This window comes from Palaemon carinicauda, chromosome 3 (genome assembly GCF_036898095.1).
Source record: "Palaemon carinicauda isolate YSFRI2023 chromosome 3, ASM3689809v2, whole genome shotgun sequence".
Lineage (NCBI taxonomy): Eukaryota > Metazoa > Arthropoda > Malacostraca > Decapoda > Palaemonidae > Palaemon > Palaemon carinicauda.
The window spans coordinates 161,766,294-161,787,129 of NC_090727.1; the positions used below are offsets into that span (position 1 = coordinate 161,766,294).

A 20,836-nucleotide genomic window follows, 5' to 3' on the forward strand; every position below is an offset into this window, starting at 1 on the left:
TGAAGGAAATGGTCTTACACCTGATTAAGACGCTCTTCACCTGGTCAGTCGTTTCAATCCAACGACCGACCGAGACAATGGCTACAATTATTCCGTGTATGGAAGCAAATCTTTCTGTTTGCTACTATGGAGAGAAGTCATTGAAACCCATCTTACATAAATCACTATGCAAATTTACCCTGTAAATTATTGCCATATTTGTCCGGTGCCTCATTTTTGAGGGATAAGAGTCCTTAACAAAAACTTCGCTTCTGAGAGAAGTCAAAAGAGAAAATATACAAAACTAAGAAAAAGCCATTTCATAATAAAGATTTTAAAAGTTGTATTTGCGCTCTTGTTTGCATATGCACTTTCCTTATACAGAATGAAATTTAAACAGAATTTACTTATCTTGTTTTAATGTTGAATTATTTGGGTTGCTGATGATAGTTAAGGCTCATAAAATATAGATGAAATAAAAAAAACTTTAGGTTCTTAGCTTCTTAGGTTCTAGTACCTAGAGAATTAACTGGGACCTCTCACACCAGGTCATGAAAGAGGAAGGGTGTGGGTAAGCACTTTTCATAGTGACCCTTAATTTCATTGTTTTGGTTTTCTCTATTAATCCTGCTACCAATGACGTCACAAATATGGGCAGTAACAACGGGACGGTCTAACCCTGCACTCTAGTTGTAGACGATGCTGGCCAACGTTGAACAGGCCTTCTAATCTCGGAGTTCACGTTCGAACCCCAGTCTGCCGATCACCAGGCAAAAAAGTTACCAGTAGGCTATAACAACCCTAATCTCAAATTTTCACCCGTTGGTGCTCGTATGTATGTATTCTGAGTGGGGATACCTTTACGTGGGGAAAGGGTTTGTATATCGCCATGATTGGCAGAGCTGTACTCGAGACCTTGGCTGTACTAGTCAGGGACATCTATACCACATTAGTTTGTTGCGAGCGATCAAACCAAAGTTTCCCACAATCGCCAGTTCGCCTTGGCCAGCGTGGTGAAGAAAAAGGTCAAACCCCAAACATGACCAAGGACATGTGAGGCCTTTGTCTTCCAGTGGACTTGAAACTGTTGTATTTGTTGTTGTTGTTGTTGTATATAATTAAAACAAGGTTGAAGACCATGGTAAAGATCCTTTGGCACTACCCAAGTCTAGGTAACAACGGTTTGATTTTGGAGTAACCTTCTCCTAGAGGAGCGGCTTACCATAGCTAAAGAAACTCTTCTATCTTTACATAGAGGAAAACACTTGAAATAATAGTTTTTATTTACCAACACACTAATGGTATCGTGTTATCAATAGTTCAGCAATGTTTTCTTTGCAACATGAAAAAACTGAAATCGTCAATAACACTATCGAGGTGCAGTAATTATTATTATTATTATTATTATTTGCTAAGCTACAACCCTAGTTGGAAAAGCTAGATGCTATAAGCCCAGGGGCCCTAATAGGGAAAATAGCTCAGTAAGGAAAGGAAACAGGAAAACAGTAAATATTTTAAGAACAGTAACTACATTAAAATTAAATCATATATAAACTATAAAAACTTAAAAAAAAGAAATAAGATAGAATAGTGTGCCTGAGTGTACCCTCAAGCAAGAGCACTCTAACCCAAAATAGTGAAAGACCATGGTACAGAGGCTATGGTTATACCCAAGACTAGAGAACAATAGTTTGATTTTGGTGTGTCCTTCTCCTAGAAGAGCTGCTTACCATAGCTGAAGAGTCTCTTCTACTCTTACCAAGAGGAGAGTGGCCACTGAACAACTACAGTGCAGTAGTTAACCCCTTGGATGAAGAAGAATTGTTTGGTAAACTGAGTGTTGTCAGGTGTATGAGGACAGAGGAGAATATGTAAAGATTAGGCCAGACTATTCGGTGTGCAAGTGTGTATGCAAAAGGAAAGTGAACCGTAACCAGAGAGAAGGATCCAGTGTAGTACTGCCTGGCCAGTCAAAGGACTCCATAACACTTTATCGGTAGTATCACAACGGGTGGCTGATGCCCTGGCCAACCTGCTAACTTAACATGATTTAAACAACGCGTAGATGTGATTCCATTCATGTAGCCTTAACCTGTCCTTATTCAATTTTCTTTTGTTTCTTTTAGCGAGTGAAGTTTTTTTTTTTTTACGCAGTTTTTATTATGTTTTGCAGATCTTATATCCGAGATAGTTTTGCTTTATATAGTAATGATATATATATATTTTGTTTTATTTTCAGATACGTTTTGGGAAAGGTAAGGAAAACCTATAGACTGATGAGCCAAGACATGAAGAAGGTTAGCAAAGTTTAAATCTTTCTACGCTTTATATATATATATATATATATATATATATATATATATATATATATATATATATATATATATATATATATATATATATATATATATATAATGTATATATATATAATGTATATATATATGTATATATATATATATATATATGTATATATATATATATATATATATATATATATGTATATATATATATATATATATATATACATGTGTGTGTGTGTATATATAGTTAATGGTATCTTCTCTTTCGAAGTGTTCTAAGGTAACATACTGTTACTTTCATGGTCATTGAAATACTTATTTTATGTTCGTAGTCTTTTGTTACGCTGTTCACGTTTTTTTTTTTTTTTTTTTTTTTTTTTTTTTTTTTTTTTTTTTTTTTTTTTTTCTGTGTTCGAGCGACCGAAATCACAGGCTTTAGCAATTCGGTTGCCCTACAACATTTTGTGTCGTATGTTTATCTATAGCATAAGTGTGTGCATTGCACGTGTTTTCTACCATCAAAAGAGTGTCAGACGATTTTTTACCAAACGATTGAAATGTTTATTTTGCCTTTAATTTTATCTACAATTCTCTAATTTATTTTGTTTAGTAATTACGCATTAGTATTGTATTGTTGCATGTATATAGTATATTTTAGTAAACTTATTATTGGTGTATACCGTGCATGTCATGTATGATATAAACTGTGCATTTTGTATTTGCAGTATTCTTAATTTAAGAATGAAATATAAAACTTAGCATCTTAAGGTTCTAATAATGTCTTGGTTCACAGTCTAGGGTTCATCTGTTGAGGCTATCACGAGTAGGAAAAAATGAAGTAATTTAGAAAATAATAAGCCAATCAGAATTCGCAATGAGATGTCTTGATAATAGTTTCTTTTTCTCAAAAGTTTAAGATTTAAATGATAATTTCGATTTGAATCTAATATGCTCGAGTTGTAATGGACACTGTTACTAGTTTAAATACTTATTGTTCCTTCCGTTTTGTTCATGTACCAACAAATAAATATCATTGCGTCCAAAACGTTTTTAGTTGATTTTTCTTTAGCAGTTTGATAAAATTTTGTTTATCTGTATTTATTGTTTAAAATGTTCATTGCCATTTTACTGAAAATCTTACAGACGTAGTTATGTACTTTCTGTGTTTATGTAAGGCTAAGATTAGCCATTGCATTCCTTCAAGCTAAATGTGATATTTGAAGACTTGTATCAACAGTAATCCGTGTTTGTTATTCCTTTCAAACCCGTTTTTGCTTTTCCTTTCTTTTACTGATATGACTCATGTATTTCATTCATTTTTTTGTGCATAACCAATTTCAATTAATTTTTTTTTCAAGATAAGAAGGTGGTAGTAACCAAACCAGAAGTTTTTTCTTATTCATGATAGCCTCAAAAATATCTTCGCTTTGGACTCCCTGGATGGTATGTGTTATTACATTTGTTCTTTGAAACATTGGGGAATTGTGTTTTGTGGTTAAATTGTTTCATTTTTATGTCTGCAATTTTGCATAGTTATTCAAACTCATATGTGGCCATGATAATTTATAAACGTTTGAATATGGGAGGGCTATATATATATATATATATATATATATATATATATATATATATATATATATATATATATGTATATATATAATGTGTGTGCGTTAGCTCGATCCCTGTATGAGGTAGAAATTTATGTCTATTTGCAAGCGACAGTGTTAATTTTCATCCATATTATGTATATATGTATATATATATATATATATATATATATATATATATATATATATATTGTTATATATATTGTGTATACTTATATAACATAATTAACCTTAGGAATATGCTAAGTAGTCGAGTCCCAAGTGTATAGCATATGTGGTATACTTTCGAAATTCTAGGTATGTGGAGCAGCCATGTTCACTTCCATCGTAAATGCCTTAACCCATTATCCTTCATACCCTCAACTGTGAACAAAAACTCTCTTAACCTATCATGCTCAAAAAAGGTTTAAATTATGGAATTTGCTGCATAAAGTATTTGGTTCGATAGATTTTGAAATTGAGATAATTTCTTTTGAAACCCAAAAAAACGGGCATTTCCTTTTTTTTTGTGTAAGAGTGACTAAATTCTGTTGCCAAATGATTGTTATTATCTTATTTTATGCACTGAAATTTGATGAATTTGTTTGATATGAAATTTTTAAATTTTTATCCGTGGTTAGTATTGCGTCGTGATGATTTCTTCTTTTTTTCGGTATCTTTCGTTTTTATACTGTAATATGTCGATGAATATTGTGCTATTTGATTAAGTTCTATTGCCAAAATGTCGCCAAGCACCCATGTCTGAATTTTAGGCATGCTAGTGAGTAGACAAAATAATGCAGACAGGTATAAATGTGTTGGCGTCAATGACCTTAGATGTCAGGATGCCATATAACTGATAATCAGTCAATCAATCTATAAACTTTGTACTTTGAAGTCTTGTCGGCATCAATGACCTTAGATGTCAGGATGCCAGATAACTGATAATCAGTCAATCAATCTATAAACTTTGTACTTTGAAGTCTTGTCGGCATCAATGACCTTAGATGTCAGGATGCCAGATAACTGATAATCAATCAGTCAATCTATAAACTTTGTACTTTGAAATCTTGTCGGCGTCAATGACCTTAGATGTCAGGATGCCAGATAACTGATAATCAATCAATCTATAAACTTTATACTTTGAAATCTTGTCGGCATCAATGACCTTAGATGTCAGGATGCCAGATAACTGATAATCAGTCAATCAATCTATAAACTTTGTACTTTGAAGTCTTGTCGGCATCAATGACCTTAGATGTCAGGATGCCAGATAACTGATAATCAATCAGTCAATCTATAAACTTTGTACTTTGAAATCTTGTCGGCGTCAATGACCTTAGATGTCAGGATGCCATATAACTGATAATCAGTCAATCAATCTATAAACTTTGTACTTTGAAGTCTTGTCGGCATCAATGACCTTAGATGTCAGGATGCCAGATAACTGATAATCAATCAGTCAATCTATAAACTTTGTACTTTGAAATCTTGTCGGCGTCAATGACCTTAGATGTCAGGATGCCATATAACTGATAATCAGTCAATCAATCTATAAACTTTGTACTTTGAAGTCTTGTCGGCGTCAGTGACCTTAGATGTCAGGATGCCAGATAACTGATAATCAGTCAATCAATCTATAAACTTTGTACTTTGAATTCTTGTCGGCGTCAATGACCTTAGATGTCAGGATGCCATATAACTGATAATCAGTCAATCAATCTATAAACTTTGTACTTTGAAGTCTTGTCGGCATCAATGACCTTGGATGTCAGGATGCCAGATAACTGATAATCAGTCAATCAATCTATAAACTTTGTACTTTGAAGTCTTGTCGGCGTCAATGACCGTAGATGTCAGGATGCCAGATAACTGATAATCAGTCAATCAATCTATAAACTTTGTACTTTGAAGTCTTGTCGGCATCAATGACCTTAGATGTCAGGATGCCAGATAACTGATAATCAATCAATCTATAAACTTTGTACTTTGAAATCTTGTCGGCGTCAATGACCTTAAATGTCAGGATGCTAGATAACTGATGATCAATCAATCTATAAACTTTGTACTTTGAAGTCTTGTCGGCATCAATGACCTTAGATGTCAGGATGCCAGATAACTGATAATCAATCAGTCAATCTATAAACTTTGTACTTTGAAATCTTGTCGGCGTCAATGACCTTAGATGTCAGGATGCCATATAACTGATAATCAGTCAATCAATCTATAAACTTTGTACTTTGAAGTCTTGTCAGCATCAATGACCTTAGATGTCAGGATGCCAGATAACTGATAATCAGTCAATCAATCTATAAACTTTGTACTTTGAAGTCTTGTCGGCATCAATGACCTTAGATGTCAGGATGCCAGATAACTGATAATCAATCAGTCAATCTATAAACTTTGTACTTTGAAATCTTGTCGGCGTCAATGACCTTAGATGTCAGGATGCCAGATAACTGATAATCAATCAATCTATAAACTTTATACTTTGAAATCTTGTCGGCATCAATGACCTTAGATGTCAGGATGCCAGATAACTGATAATCAGTCAATCAATCTATAAACTTTGTACTTTGAAGTCTTGTCGGCATCAATGACCTTAGATGTCAGGATGCCAGATAACTGATAATCAATCAGTCAATCTATAAACTTTGTACTTTGAAATCTTGTCGGCGTCAATGACCTTAGATTTCAGGATGCCATATAACTGATAATCAGTCAATCAATCTATAAACTTTGTACTTTGAAGTCTTGTCGGCATCAATGACCTTAGATGTCAGGATGCCAGATAACTGATAATCAATCAGTCAATCTATAAACTTTGTACTTTGAAATCTTGTCGGCGTCAATGACCTTAGATGTCAGGATGCCATATAACTGATAATCAGTCAATCAATCTATAAACTTTGTACTTTGAAGTCTTGTCGGCGTCAGTGACCTTAGATGTCAGGATGCCAGATAACTGATAATCAGTCAATCAATCTATAAACTTTGTACTTTGAATTCTTGTCGGCGTCAATGACCTTAGATGTCAGGATGCCATATAACTGATAATCAGTCAATCAATCTATAAACTTTGTACTTTGAAGTCTTGTCGGCATCAATGACCTTGGATGTCAGGATGCCAGATAACTGATAATCAGTCAATCAATCTTTAAACTTTGTACTTTGAAGTCTTGTCGGCGTCAATGACCGTAGATGTCAGGATGCCAGATAACTGATAATCAGTCAATCAATCTATAAACTTTGTACTTTGAAGTCTTGTCGGCATCAATGACCTTAGATGTCAGGATGCCAGATAACTGATAATCAATCAATCTATAAACTTTGTACTTTGAAATCTTGTCGGCGTCAATGACCTTAAATGTCAGGATGCTAGATAACTGATGATCAATCAATCTATAAACTTTGTACTTTGAAGTCTTGTCGGCATCAATGACCTTAGATGTCAGGATGCCAGATAACTGATAATCAATCAATCTATAAACTTTGTACTTTGAAGTCTTGTCGGCATCAATGACCTTAGATGTCAGGATGCCAGATAACTGATAATCAATCAATCTATAAACTTTGTACTTTGAAATCTTGTCGGCGTCAATGACCTTAGATGTCAGGATGCCATATAACTGATAATCAGTCAATCAATCTATGAACTTTGTACTTTGAAGTCTTGTCGGCATCAATGACCTTAGATGTCAGGATGCCAGATAACTGATAATCAATCAGTCAATCTATAAACTTTGTACTTTGAAATCTTGTCGGCGTCAATGACCTAAGATGTCAGGATGCCATATAACTGATAATCAGTCAATCAATCTATAAACTTTGTACTTTGAATTCTTGTCGGCATCAATGACCTTAGATGTCAGGAGGCCAGATAACTGATAATCAGTCAATCAATCTATAAACTTTGTACTTTGAAGTCTTGTCGGCGTCAGTGACCTTAGATGTCAGGATGCCAGATAACTGATAATCAGTCAATCAATCTATAAACTTTGTACTTTGAATTCTTGTCGGCGTCAATGACCGTAGATGTCAGGATGCCAGATAACTGATAATCAGTCAATCAATCTATAAACTTTGTACTTTGAAGTCTTGTCGGCATCAATGACCTTAGATGTCAGGATGCCAGATAACTGATAATCAATCAATCTATAAACTTTGTACTTTGAAGTCTTGTCGGCATCAATGACCTTAGATGTCAGGATGCCAGATAACTGATAATCAATCAATCTATAAACTTTGTACTTTGAAATCTTGTCGGCGTCAATGACCTTAGATGTCAGGATGCCAGATAACTGATAATCAGTCAATCAATCTATAAACTTTGTACTTTGAAGTCTTGTCGGCGTCAATGACCGTAGATGTCAGAATGCCAGATAACTGATAATCAGTCAATCAATCTATAAACTTTGTACTTTGAAGTCTTGTCGGCATCAATGACCTTAGGTGTCAGGATGCCAGATAACTGATGATCAATCAATCTATAAACTTTGTACTTTGAAGTCTTGTCGGCGTCAATGACCTTAGATGTCAGGATGCTAGATAACTGATGATCAATCAATCTATAAACTTTGTACTTTGAATTCTTGTCGGCATCAATGACCTTAGATGTCAGGATGCTAGATAACTGATGATCAATCAATCTATAAACTTTGTACTTTGAATTCTTGTCGGCATCAATGACCTTAGATGTCAGGATGCCAGATAACTGATAATCAATCAATCTATAAACTTTGTACTTTGAATTCTTGTCGGCATCCATGACCTTAGATGTCAGGATGCCAGATAACTGATAATCAATCAATCTATAAACTTTGTACTTTGAATTCTTGTCGGCATCAATGACCTTAGATGTCAGGATGCCAGATAACTGATAATCAGTCAATCAATCTATAAACTTTGTACTTTGAAGTCTTGTCGGCGTCAGTGACCTTAGATGTCAGGATGCCAGATAACTGATAATCAGTCAATCAATCTATAAACTTTGTACTTTGAATTCTTGTCGGCATCAATGACCTTAGATGTCAGGATGCCAGATAACTGATAATCAGTCAATCAATCTATAAACTTTGTACTTTGAAATCTTGTCGGCATCAATGACCTTAGATGTCAAGATGCTAGATAACTGATAATCAGTCAATCAATCTATAAACTTTGTACTTTGAAGTCTTGTCGGCGTCAGTGACCTTAGATGTCAGGATGCCAGATAACTGATAATCAGTCAATCAATCTATAAACTTTGTACTTTGAAGTCTTGTCGGCGTCAGTGACCTTAGATGTCAGGATGCCAGATAACTGATAATCAGTCAATCAATCTATAAACTTTGTACTTTGAAATCTTGTCGGCGTCAGTGACCTTAGATGTCAGGATGCCAGATAACTGATAATCAGTCAGTCAATCTATAAACTTTGTACTTTGATTTCTTGTCGGCATCAATGACCTTAGATGTCAGGATGCCAGATAACTGATAATCAATCAATCTATAAACTTTGTACTTTGAAATCTTGTCGGCGTCAATGACCTTAGATGTCAGGATGCTAGATAACTGATAATCAATCAATCTATAAACTTTGTACTTTGAAATCTTGTCGGCATCAATGACCTTAGATGTCAGGATGCCAGATAACTGATAATCAATCAATCTATAAACTTTGTACTTTGAATTCTTGTCGGCATCAATGACCTTAGATGTCAGGATGCCAGATAACTGATAATCAGTCAATCAATCTATAAACTTTGTACTTTGAAGTCTTGTCGGCGTCAGTGACCTTAGATGTCAGGATGCCAGATAACTGATAATCAGTCAATCAATCTATAAACTTTGTACTTTGAATTCTTGTCGGCATCAATGACCTTAGATGTCAGGATGCCAGATAACTGATAATCAATCAATCTATAAACTTTGTACTTTGAAATTCTTGTCGGCGTCAATGACCTTAGATGTCAGGATGCTAAATAACTGATGATCAATCAGTCAACCTATAAACTTTGTACTTTGAAATCTTGTCGGCGTCAATGACCTTAGATGTCAGGATGCCAGATAACTGATAATCAATCAGTCAATCTATAAACTTTGTACTTTGAATTCTTGTCGGCGTCAATGACCTTAGATGTCAGGATGCCAGATAACTGATAATCAATCAGTCAATCTATAAACTTTGTACTTTGAAATCTTGTCGGCGTCAATGACCTAAGATGTCAGGATGCCAGATAACTGATAATCAGTCAATCAATCTATAAACTTTGTACTTTGAAGTCTTGTCGGCGTCAATGACCGTAGATGTCAGGATGCCAGATAACTGATAATCAGTCAATCAATCTATAAACTTTGTACTTTGAAGTCTTGTCGGCGTCAATGACCTTAGATGTCAGGATGCCAGATAACTGATAATCAGTTAATCAATCTATAAACTTTGTACTTTGAAGTCTTGTCGGCGTCAAGGACCTTAGATGTCAGGATGCCAGATAACTGATAATCAATCAATCTATAAACTTTATAATTTGAATTCTTGTCGGCATCAATGACCTTAGATGTCAGGATGCCAGATAACTGATAATCAGTCAATCAATCTATAAACTTTGTAAATGTGAAGTATTGTCGGCGTCAATGACCTTAGATGTCAGAATGCCAGATAACTGATAATCAATCAATCTATAAACTTTGTACTTTGAAGTCTTGTTGGCGTCAATGACCTTAGATGTCAGAATGCCAGATAACTGATAATCAGTCAATCAATCTATAGACTTTGTACTTTGAATTCTTGTCGGCATCAATGACCTTAGATGTCAGAATGCCAGGTAACTGATAATTAATCAATCTATAAACTTTGTTCTTTGAAATCTTGTCGGCGTCAATGACCTTAGATGTCAGGATGCCAGATAACTGATAATCAATCAATCTATAAACTTTGTACTTTGAATTCTTGTCGGCATCAATGATCTTAGATGTCAGGATGCCAGATAACTGATAATCAATCAATCTATAAACTTTGTACTTTGAATTCTTGTCGGCGTCAATGACCTTAGATGTCAGGATGCCAGATAACTGATAATCAATCAATCTATAAACGTTTTACTTTGAAGTATTGTCGGCGTCAATGACCCTAGATATCAGGATGCCAGATAACTGATAATCAGTCAATCAATCTATAAACTTTGTACTTTGAAGTCTTGTCGGCGTCAATGACCTTAGATGTCAGGATGCCAGATAACTGATAATCAATCAATCTATAAACTTTGTACTTTGAAGTCTTGTCGGCATCAATGACCTTAGATGTCAGGATGCCAGATAACTGATAATCAATCAGTCAATCTATAAACTTTGTACTTTGAATTCTTGTCGGCATCAATGACCTTAGATGTCAGGATGCCAGATAACTGATAATCAATAAGTCAATCTATAAACTTTGTACTTTGAAATCTTGTCGGCGTCAATGACCTTAGATGTCAGGATGCCAGATAACTGATAATCAATCAATCTATAAACTTTGTACTTTGAATTCTTGTCGGCATCAATGACCTTAGATGTCAGGATGCCAGATAACTGATAATCAATCAATTTATAAACTTTGTACTTTGAAACCTTGTCGGCGTCATTGACCTTAGATGTCAGGATGCCAGATAACTGATAATTAATCAATCTATAAACTTTGTACTTTGAAGTCTTGTCGGCATCAATGACCTTAGATGTCAGGATGCCAGATAACTGATAATCAGTCAATCAATCTATAAACTTTGTACTTTGAAGTCTTGTCGGCGTCAGTGACCTTAGATGTCAGGATGCCAGATAACTGATAATCAGTCAATCAATCTATAAACTTTGTACTTTGAATTCTTGTCGGCATCAATGACCTTAGATGTCAGGATGCCAGATAACTGATAATCAATCAATCTATAAACTTTGTACTTTGAATTCTTGTCGGCGTCAATGACCTTAGATGTCAGGATGCTAAATAACTGATGATCAATCAGTCAACCTATAAACTTTGTACTTTGAAGTCTTGTCGGCGTCAGTGACCTTAGATGTCAGGATGCCAGATAACTGATAATCAATCAGTCAATCTATAAACTTTGTACTTTGAATTTTTCTCGGCGTCAATGACCTTAGATGTCAGGATGCCAGATAACTGATAATCAATCAGTCAATCTATAAACTTTGTACTTTGAAGTCTTGTCGGCGTCAATGACCTTAGATGTCAGGATGCCAGATAACTGATAATCAGTCAATCAATCTATAAACTTTGTACTTTGAAGTCTTGTCGGCGTCAATGACCGTAGATGTCAGGATGCCAGATAACTGATAATCAGTCAATCAATCTATAAACTTTGTACTTTGAAGTCTTGTCGGCGTCAATGACCTTAGATGTCAGGATGCCAGATAACTGATAATCAGTTAATCAATCTATAAACTTTGTACTTTGAAGTCTTGTCGGCGTCAATGACCTTAGATGTCAGGATGCCAGATAACTGATAATCAATCAATCTATAAACTTTATACTTTGAATTCCTGTCGGCATCAATGACCTTAGATGTCAGGATGCCAGATAACTGATAATCAGTCAATCAATCTATAAACTTTGTAAATGTGAAGTCTTGTCGGCGTCAATGACCTTAGATGTCAGGATGCCAGATAACTGATAATCAATCAATCTATAAACTTTGTACTTTGAAGTCTTGTTGGCGTCAATGACCTTAGATGTCAGAATGCCAGATAACTGATAATCAGTCAATCAATCTATAGATTTTGTACTTTGAAATCTTGTCGGCATCAATGACCTTAGATGTCAGAATGCCAGGTAACTGATAATCAATCAATCTATAAACTTTGTTCTTTGAAATCTTGTCGGCGTCAATGACCTTAGATGTCAGGATGCCAGATAACTGATAATCAATCAATCTATAAACTTTGTACTTTGAATTCTTGTCGGCATCAATGATCTTAGATGTCAGGATGCCAGATTACTGATAATCAATCAATCTATAAACTTTGTACTTTGAATTCTTGTCGGCGTCAATGACCTTAGATGTCAGGATGCCAGATAACTGATAATCAATCAATCTATAAACGTTTTACTTTGAAGTATTGTCGGCGTCAATGACCCTAGATGTCAGGATGCCAGATAACTGATAATCAGTCAATCAATCTATAAACTTTGTACTTTGAAGTCTTGTCGGCGTCAATGACCTTAGATGTCAGGATGCCAGATAACTGAAAATCAATCAATCTATAAACTTTGTACTTTGAAGTCTTGTCGGCATCAATGACCTTAGATGTCAGGATGCCAGATAACTGATAATTAATCAGTCAATCTATAAACTTTGTACTTTGAATTCTTGTCGGCATCAATGACCTTAGATGTCAGGATGCCAGATAACTGATAATCAATCAGTCAATCTATAAACTTTGTACTTTGAAATCTTGTCGGCGTCAATGACCTTAGATGTCAGGATGCCAGATAACTGATAATCAATCAATCTATAAACTTTGTACTTTGAATTCTTGTCGGCATCAATGACCTTAGATGTCAGGATGCCAGATAACTGATAATCAATCAATTTATAAACTTTGTACTTTGAAATCTTGTCGGCGTCATTGACCTTAGATGTCAGGATGCCAGATAACTGATAATCAATCAATCTATAAACTTTGTACTTTGAAATCTTGTCGGCGTCAATGACCTTAGATGTCAGGATGCCAGATAACTGATAATCAATCAATCTATAAACTTTGTACTTTGAAGTCTTGTCGGCATCAATGACCTTAGATGTCAGGATGCCAGATAACTGATAATCAATCAATCAATCTATAAACTTTGTACTTTGAAGTCTTGTTGGCGTCAATGACCTTAGATGTCAGGATGCCAGATAACTGATAATCAGTCAATCAATCTATAAACTTTGTACTTTGAAGTCTTGTCGGCGTCAATGACCTTAGATGTCAGGATGCCAGATAACTGATAATCAATCAATCTATAAACTTTGTACTTTGAATTCTTGTCGGCATCAATGACCTTAGATGTCAGGATGCCAGATAACTGATAATCAATCAATCTATAAACTTTGTACTTTGAATTCTTGTCGGCATCAATGACCTTAGATGTCAGTATGCCAGATAACTGATAATCAATCAATCTATAAACTTTGTACTTTGAAGTCTTGTCGGCGTCAGTGACCTTAGATATCAGGATGCCAGATAACTGATAATCAGTCAATCAATCTATAAACTTTGTACTTTGAAGTCTTGTCGGCGTCAGTGACCTTAGATGTCAGGATGCCAGATAACTGATAATCAGTCAATCAATCTATAAACTTTGTACTTTGAAGTCTTGTCGGCATCAATGACCTTAGATGTCAGGATGCCAGATAACTGATAATCAATCAGTCAATCTATAAACTTTGTACTTTGAATTCTTGTCGGCATCAATGACCTTAGATGTCAGGATGCCAGATAACTGATAATCAATCAGTCAATCTATAAACTTTATACTTTGAATTCTTGTCGGCATCAATGACCTTAGATGTCAGGATGCCAGATAACTGATAATCAATCAATCTATAAACTTCGTACTTTGAATTCTTGTCGGCATCAATGACCTTAGATGCCAGGATGCCAGATAACTGATAATCAATCAATCTATAAACTTTGTACTTTGAAGTCTTGTCGGCATCAATGACCTTAGATGTCAGGATGCCAGATAACTGATAATCAGTCAATCAATCTATAAACTTTGTACTTTGAAGTCTTTTTGGCGTCAATGACCTTAGATGTCAGGATGCCAGATAACTGATAATCAATCAATCAATCTATAAACTTTGTACTTTGAATTCTTGTCGGCATCAATGACCTTAGATGTCAGGATGCCAGATAACTGATAATCAATCAATCTATAAACTTTGTACTTTGAAATCTTGTCGGCGTCAATGACCTTAGATGTCAGGATGCCAGATAACTGATAATCAATCAATCTGTAAACTTTATACTTTGAATTCTTGTCGGCATCAATGACCTTAGATGTCAGGATGCCAGATAACTGATAATCAATCAGTCAATCTATAAACTTTGTACTCTGAAGTCTTGTTGGCATCAATGACCTTAGATGTCAGGATGCCAGAGAACTGATAATCAATCAGTCAATCTATAAACTTTGTACTTTGAAATCTTGTCGGCGTCAATGACCTTAGATTTCAGGATGCCAGATAACTGATAGTCAATCAATCTATAAACTTCATACTTTGAAGTCTTGTCGGCATCAATGACCTTAGATGTCAGGATGCCAGATAACTGATAATCAATCAGTCAATCTATAAACTTTGTACTTTGAATTCTTGTCGGCATCAATGACCTTAGATGTCAGGATGCCAGATAACTTATAATCAATCAGTCAATCTATAAACTTTGTACTTTGAAATCTTGTCGGCGTCAATGACCTTAGATGTCAGGATGCCAGATAACTGATAATCAATCAATCTATAAACTTTATACTTTGAATTCTTGTCGGCATCAATGACCCTAGATGTCAGGATGCCAGATAACTGATAATCAATCAATCTATAAACTTTATACTTTGAATTCTTGTCGGCATCAATGACCTTAGATGTCAGGATGCCAGATAACTGATAATCAATCAGTTAATCTATAAACCTTGTACTTGTAATTCTTGTCGGCATCAATGACCTTAGATGTCAGGATGCCAGATAACTGATAATCAATCGGTCAATCTACAAGCTTTGTAGTTTGAAATCTTGTCGGCATCAATGACCTTAGATGTCAGGATGCCAGATAACTGATAATCAATCAATCTATAAACTTTATACTTTGAATTCTTGTCGGCATCAATGACCTTAGAAGTCAGGATGCCAGATAACTGATAATCAATCAGTCAATCTATAAACTTTGTACTTTGAAATCTTGTCGGCGTCAATGACCTTAGATGTCAGGATGCCAGATAACTGATAATCAATCAATCTATAAACTTTATACTTTGAATTCTTGTCGGCATCAATGACTTAAGATGTCAGGATGCCAGATAACTGATAATCAATCAATCTATAAACTTTATACTTTGAATTCTTGTCGGCATCAATGACCTTAGATGTCATGATGCCAGATAACTGATAATCAATCAGTTAATCTATAAACTTTGTACTTTGAATTCTTGTCGGCATCAATGACCTTAGATGTCAGGATGCCAGATAACTGATAATCAACCGGTCAATCTATAAGCTTTGTAGTTTGAAATATTGTCGGCATCAATGACCTTAGATGTCAGGATGCCAGATAACTGATAATCAATCAATCTATAAACTTTATACTTTGAAGTCTTGTCGGCATCAATGACCTTAGATGTCAGGATGCCAGATAACTGATAATCAATCGGTCAATCTATAAACTTTGCACTTTCAAATCTTGTCGGCGTCAATGACCTTAGATGTCAGGATGCCAGATAACTGATAATCAATCAATATATAAACTTTATACTTTGAATTCTTGTCGGCATCAATGACCTTAGATGTCAGGATGCCAGATAACTGATAATCAATCAATCTATAAACTTTGTGCTTTGTAATCTTTTTATTGAATATAAAGCCTGTGAGAGGGATGGAATGTGATTGCTAATGCGAAAACATCTGACCACATCTGGTCACATGGGCTTGTGTCAGCTATTTCCTCTGTCGCCAAGGAAAGGGACCATCTGGGTATGGCTTCTTCGGGGCACATGCCTTATTCTCCCCCGACGATTGATGTTTCAAATATCCTTCACGCCTTATGAACATTTTGTAAGGTAAATGTGGAGCTTATCCAAAGACTAAATATTGCCTTGATTTACACAATGATGAGTGCAAATTTTCTACTTTAGACTCCACTCTGCCCAGGGAGTCTATCTGGTCTGCTTCAGACTCTACTCTACCTAGAGAGTCTATCTGGTCTGCTTCAGACTCTACTCTACCTAGAGAGTCTATCTGGTCTGCTTCAGACTCTACTCTACCTAGAGTGTCTATCTGGTCTGCTTCAGACTCTACTCTACCTAGAGAGTCTATCTGGTCTGCTTCAGACTCTACTCTAACTAGAGAGTCTATCTGGTCTGCTTCAGACTCTACTCTACCTAGAGAGTCTATCTGGTCTGCTTCAAACTCTACACTACCCAATAGATTTAGTAGATTTGAGAACAAAGCCCTCAGAAGGATATTGGGAGTTAAATGGCTGGACAGGATTAGAAATGAAACTAGAAAAGAGATTACTCGAGTGCCATATATGGATGAGATCATGATGAGTGGTAGATGCAGATGTTTTGGACATGCTCTTCGCACTCTCCAAGAGAGATTAGTTCACCAAACGTTCAGTTGGGTTCCACAAGGGAATAGAAGAGTTGGAAGACCCATACCTACATGGCTGAGAACTATGAAGCGCGAAGTAGGGGATGGTGTATGGAGAAGTATTGAATTAAAAGCTCAAGATAGAGACGACTGACGAAATCTAACGGAGGCCCTTTGAGTCAACAGGCGTAGGAGGAGGAGATGATGATGAATGCAAATTCTGCAGTGCTCAGCATGTCACACCAACTGTTTGGTTTATCCATCATTAGAAACTTCATTCTTGGATTAACACTAATCCGTTTGAACTCCGACTATACGATAAAATAGGTGAATTTTTTATATCACAAAGCTTAGATATATTCTCGAATACCAGATTAATAAATTCTGTTCAATTTGTTCCTTGATTGGAAATTATTTCACGAAGAGATATAAACCTCTCAATGAAAGCATCAAGTGCTTGATTTACTCGCTACAGATGTAACCTAACCTAACTTAACCTAAATTTGTTCATTCCTTTCTATGTCATCGTCGTGGTCGTCCTACACTGACAAAGCAGGGGTATTCACTCTGCTTGCAATCATACCATTCACTGCATTTGTGATCTGAGATTCTTCATTCATACACATTACTTGATCAGCACATCAGGTCCAGGGTTTCAAATTTTAAGGTAATTACCTTAGTTTGAGGTAATTTTTAGGGTTTTAAGGTAATTCTAAGGTAATTTTGGTTTTAATGGCTTAACATTTAAGGAAATGGGAAAAGTTTTAAGGTAATCTAAGGTAAAAGCAGCAGCATTTAAGGTAATGGCCACATGGCACGTGCTCGAGTTTAAACCCTGATCAGGTCTCTTATGGAGTAGTATCTCCTCCGGTTTTAAATAGTTGGTTTGTGAATAGAGCATTGGTCTAGTCACGACAGCAAAGAATCTCTATAACGCATCAGCTAGTTACTACACGAAAACTGTGCCTGGGCACATACTCAAACCCAATACTGTTGAACTCCATTAAGGCTTCAAGCTATCTTGCATGCCTTGCAGAGTTATTTCTCAAATATGTTTGGCAACGGTTGGTGATCATACTTATAATGATAGGATTATATATATATATATATATATATATATATATATATATATATATATATATATATATATATATATATATATGCAGTGTGTATATATATATATATATATATATATATATATATATACATATATATGTGTGTGTATATATATATATATATATGTGTGTGTGTGTGTGTGTGTGTGTGTGTGTGTGTGTATGCTCGCGCTCGCGTGTGTGCCGTTCTGCAGTATTACCATTTTGTTCCATTACTCCACCATTGGCTTAATCCCTTGCATCAAAAGTGACCTTGAATTCCTAATCGAAATTTTGTTAAAGGAATAGAATATGCTTAGAAAGAGCTAGTGTTGATATTCTAAAAAGTATCTTCATGTTCGGAAGACCATTCAAATGTCTCTGCTCTTACTCGATCGAGTGGTGTACTTGGGTTCGAGTCCCGCTCAAGCTCGATAGTTTCTTTTAGTATCTGCAATCTCACCATCCTCTGAGCTTAGAATAGGGGTTTGGGGGAGCTTAGTCATCAGTAGCCATTGCCTGGTCCTCCCTGGTCTTAGCTTGGGTGGAGAGGGGTCTTGGGCGCTGATCATATGGATGTATGGTCAGTCTCTAGGGCAATGTCACTGTCCCTTGTCTCTGCCATTCATGAGCGACTTTTTAAAATAGTATTTAATGGATCTTCGATAATAGGAAGCCATTTCTAAAGAAGAAATATTTATTTTAATGTTATGGGTCTTAAAATTTTCTTTTTCTCTTTTTCCTTGTTTCCTTTCCTCACTGAGATATTTTCCCTGTTGGATCCCCTGGGCTTATAGCATCCTGCTTTTCCAACTACGGTTGTAGCTTAGCAAATAATAATAATAATAATAATAATAATAATAATAATGATGATGATGATGATGATGATAGTGGTTCAAGGATACTCCCTGTTGTTTATGGTATGATCTAGAAATTGGATTTCACTTTAAAATAATTGACACTGTAAAATTGATTTTCAAATTATGCCTTCTGAGCGGTAAAAATTCTTTAATGAAATTTTTCAAATGTATCTTCATTGTATTCAGTAAGATAAAAATATCAAAATGAATTAACACATCGCTTGCAACTTTAAACCAGTGCAAAAAAAAAGCAACTTTAAACCAGTGCAAAAAAAAAAAAAAAAAAAAAGTTCTTAGCAAGCACGTAAAAATTTATTATCGTGTGTTCACGTTGCTTTGCAGTCTACTTAATAAATGTTATCCTTAGTAAACAGCACAGCTATTGACCTAAACTACTACCAGATACTTCTAAATCACTAGATATTAAATTTCAACAAGAAGTTAAGTGAAAAATAAAGCTAATTTTGGAACATTAAAGATTATGAGACTGCAATAGTGTGAGCCTATCTGTGGGGTTGCTTGGGAGGGATGTGCCCCCTCCCACCCAACGCTGAAGGCCCCTCATAGTTACACCACTGATGTTATTAAACCTTTGATGGCCATAAATATTTAGGCACGTTTACTCAAGTTATCCATACAACTGCAAAGAAAACCTTGCTGTGAAAGAAAACGTCCTTATATAGACAATGATATACTATTGTAATTGAGAGCGCTCTCAAGTTTGTGTGTGTGTGTGTGTGTAAGAGAGAGAGAGAGAGAGAGAGAGAGAGAGAGAGAGAATTTCTGATAATGTAAAAACAGTGTTCCTAGCAAGCTTTTATACACTAGAGCAACCAGCATGTGGACATTTATCATCATTGCTTTATATATCTGGCACTGAAAAAAAGGAAGGCTCAAGATTTAAAAAGTAGAATCCTAATAGCTCCTTTCTAGTTTTCCTTTCCTTTTGCAGCTCTGGCATTGCTTTCATTATCGAATAGTTAGATTAGTAATTTTGCTACTGCGATGTAATTCTTCGACACAAATACAGAAACTCGTCATAGTGAAGATGGAATTTGACCACTGGAGTCGAGAGAGCTTTCAGCTTTTCTTGATTTAGGTTTTGGTTGAAAGCATATCTGAAAAGAAATTATTACAAAAGTGTATTTGTAATCATTATGATATAACTGTATTTATATGTATATATATATGTATATATATATATACATACATATATATATATATATATATATGTATATATATATATATATATATATATATATATATATATATATATATATATATATATATATATATATATATATGTGTGTATATGTATGTATTTATATATATTATATACTTATATTTTGTGTATATATATATATATATATATATATATATATATATATATATATATATATATATATATATATATATATATATATATACTTCGTAATATAGTCCTCTTCTTCCAACTAACATAATAATGAAAATTTAGAATTTTAAGATTAATTCAATAACTGCTCCTGTGAATATAATATAAAAAAGACGATCATAGGTGCCATGAATATTCTTTTGTTCTACCGTTTGAAAGTCTGTTAGTTGATTTACATCTTCCCATTTTCATTATTTTCAGTGAGGTTAAACATCGTTTTTTTACCTTGTAACAGTTTGACATATTATTGGTTTCAAGTTTCCTTAGGAGAACAAAACTGCA

General features: G+C 34.9%; 1 protein-coding gene across 1 annotated transcript in view; it reads left to right on the forward strand.

Annotated features, from left to right (window-relative positions):
• Nucleotides 1-20,836, forward strand: part of LOC137638746 (uncharacterized) — a 494,402-nt gene that overhangs the window by 38,053 nt on the left and 435,513 nt on the right. Inside the window, exons 2-3 of the mRNA XM_068371088.1 lie at nt 2,219-2,234; nt 3,638-3,722. The gene's annotated coding sequence lies outside the window, so the exon portion shown is untranslated. The remainder of the gene's footprint in view (nt 1-2,218; nt 2,235-3,637; nt 3,723-20,836) is intronic.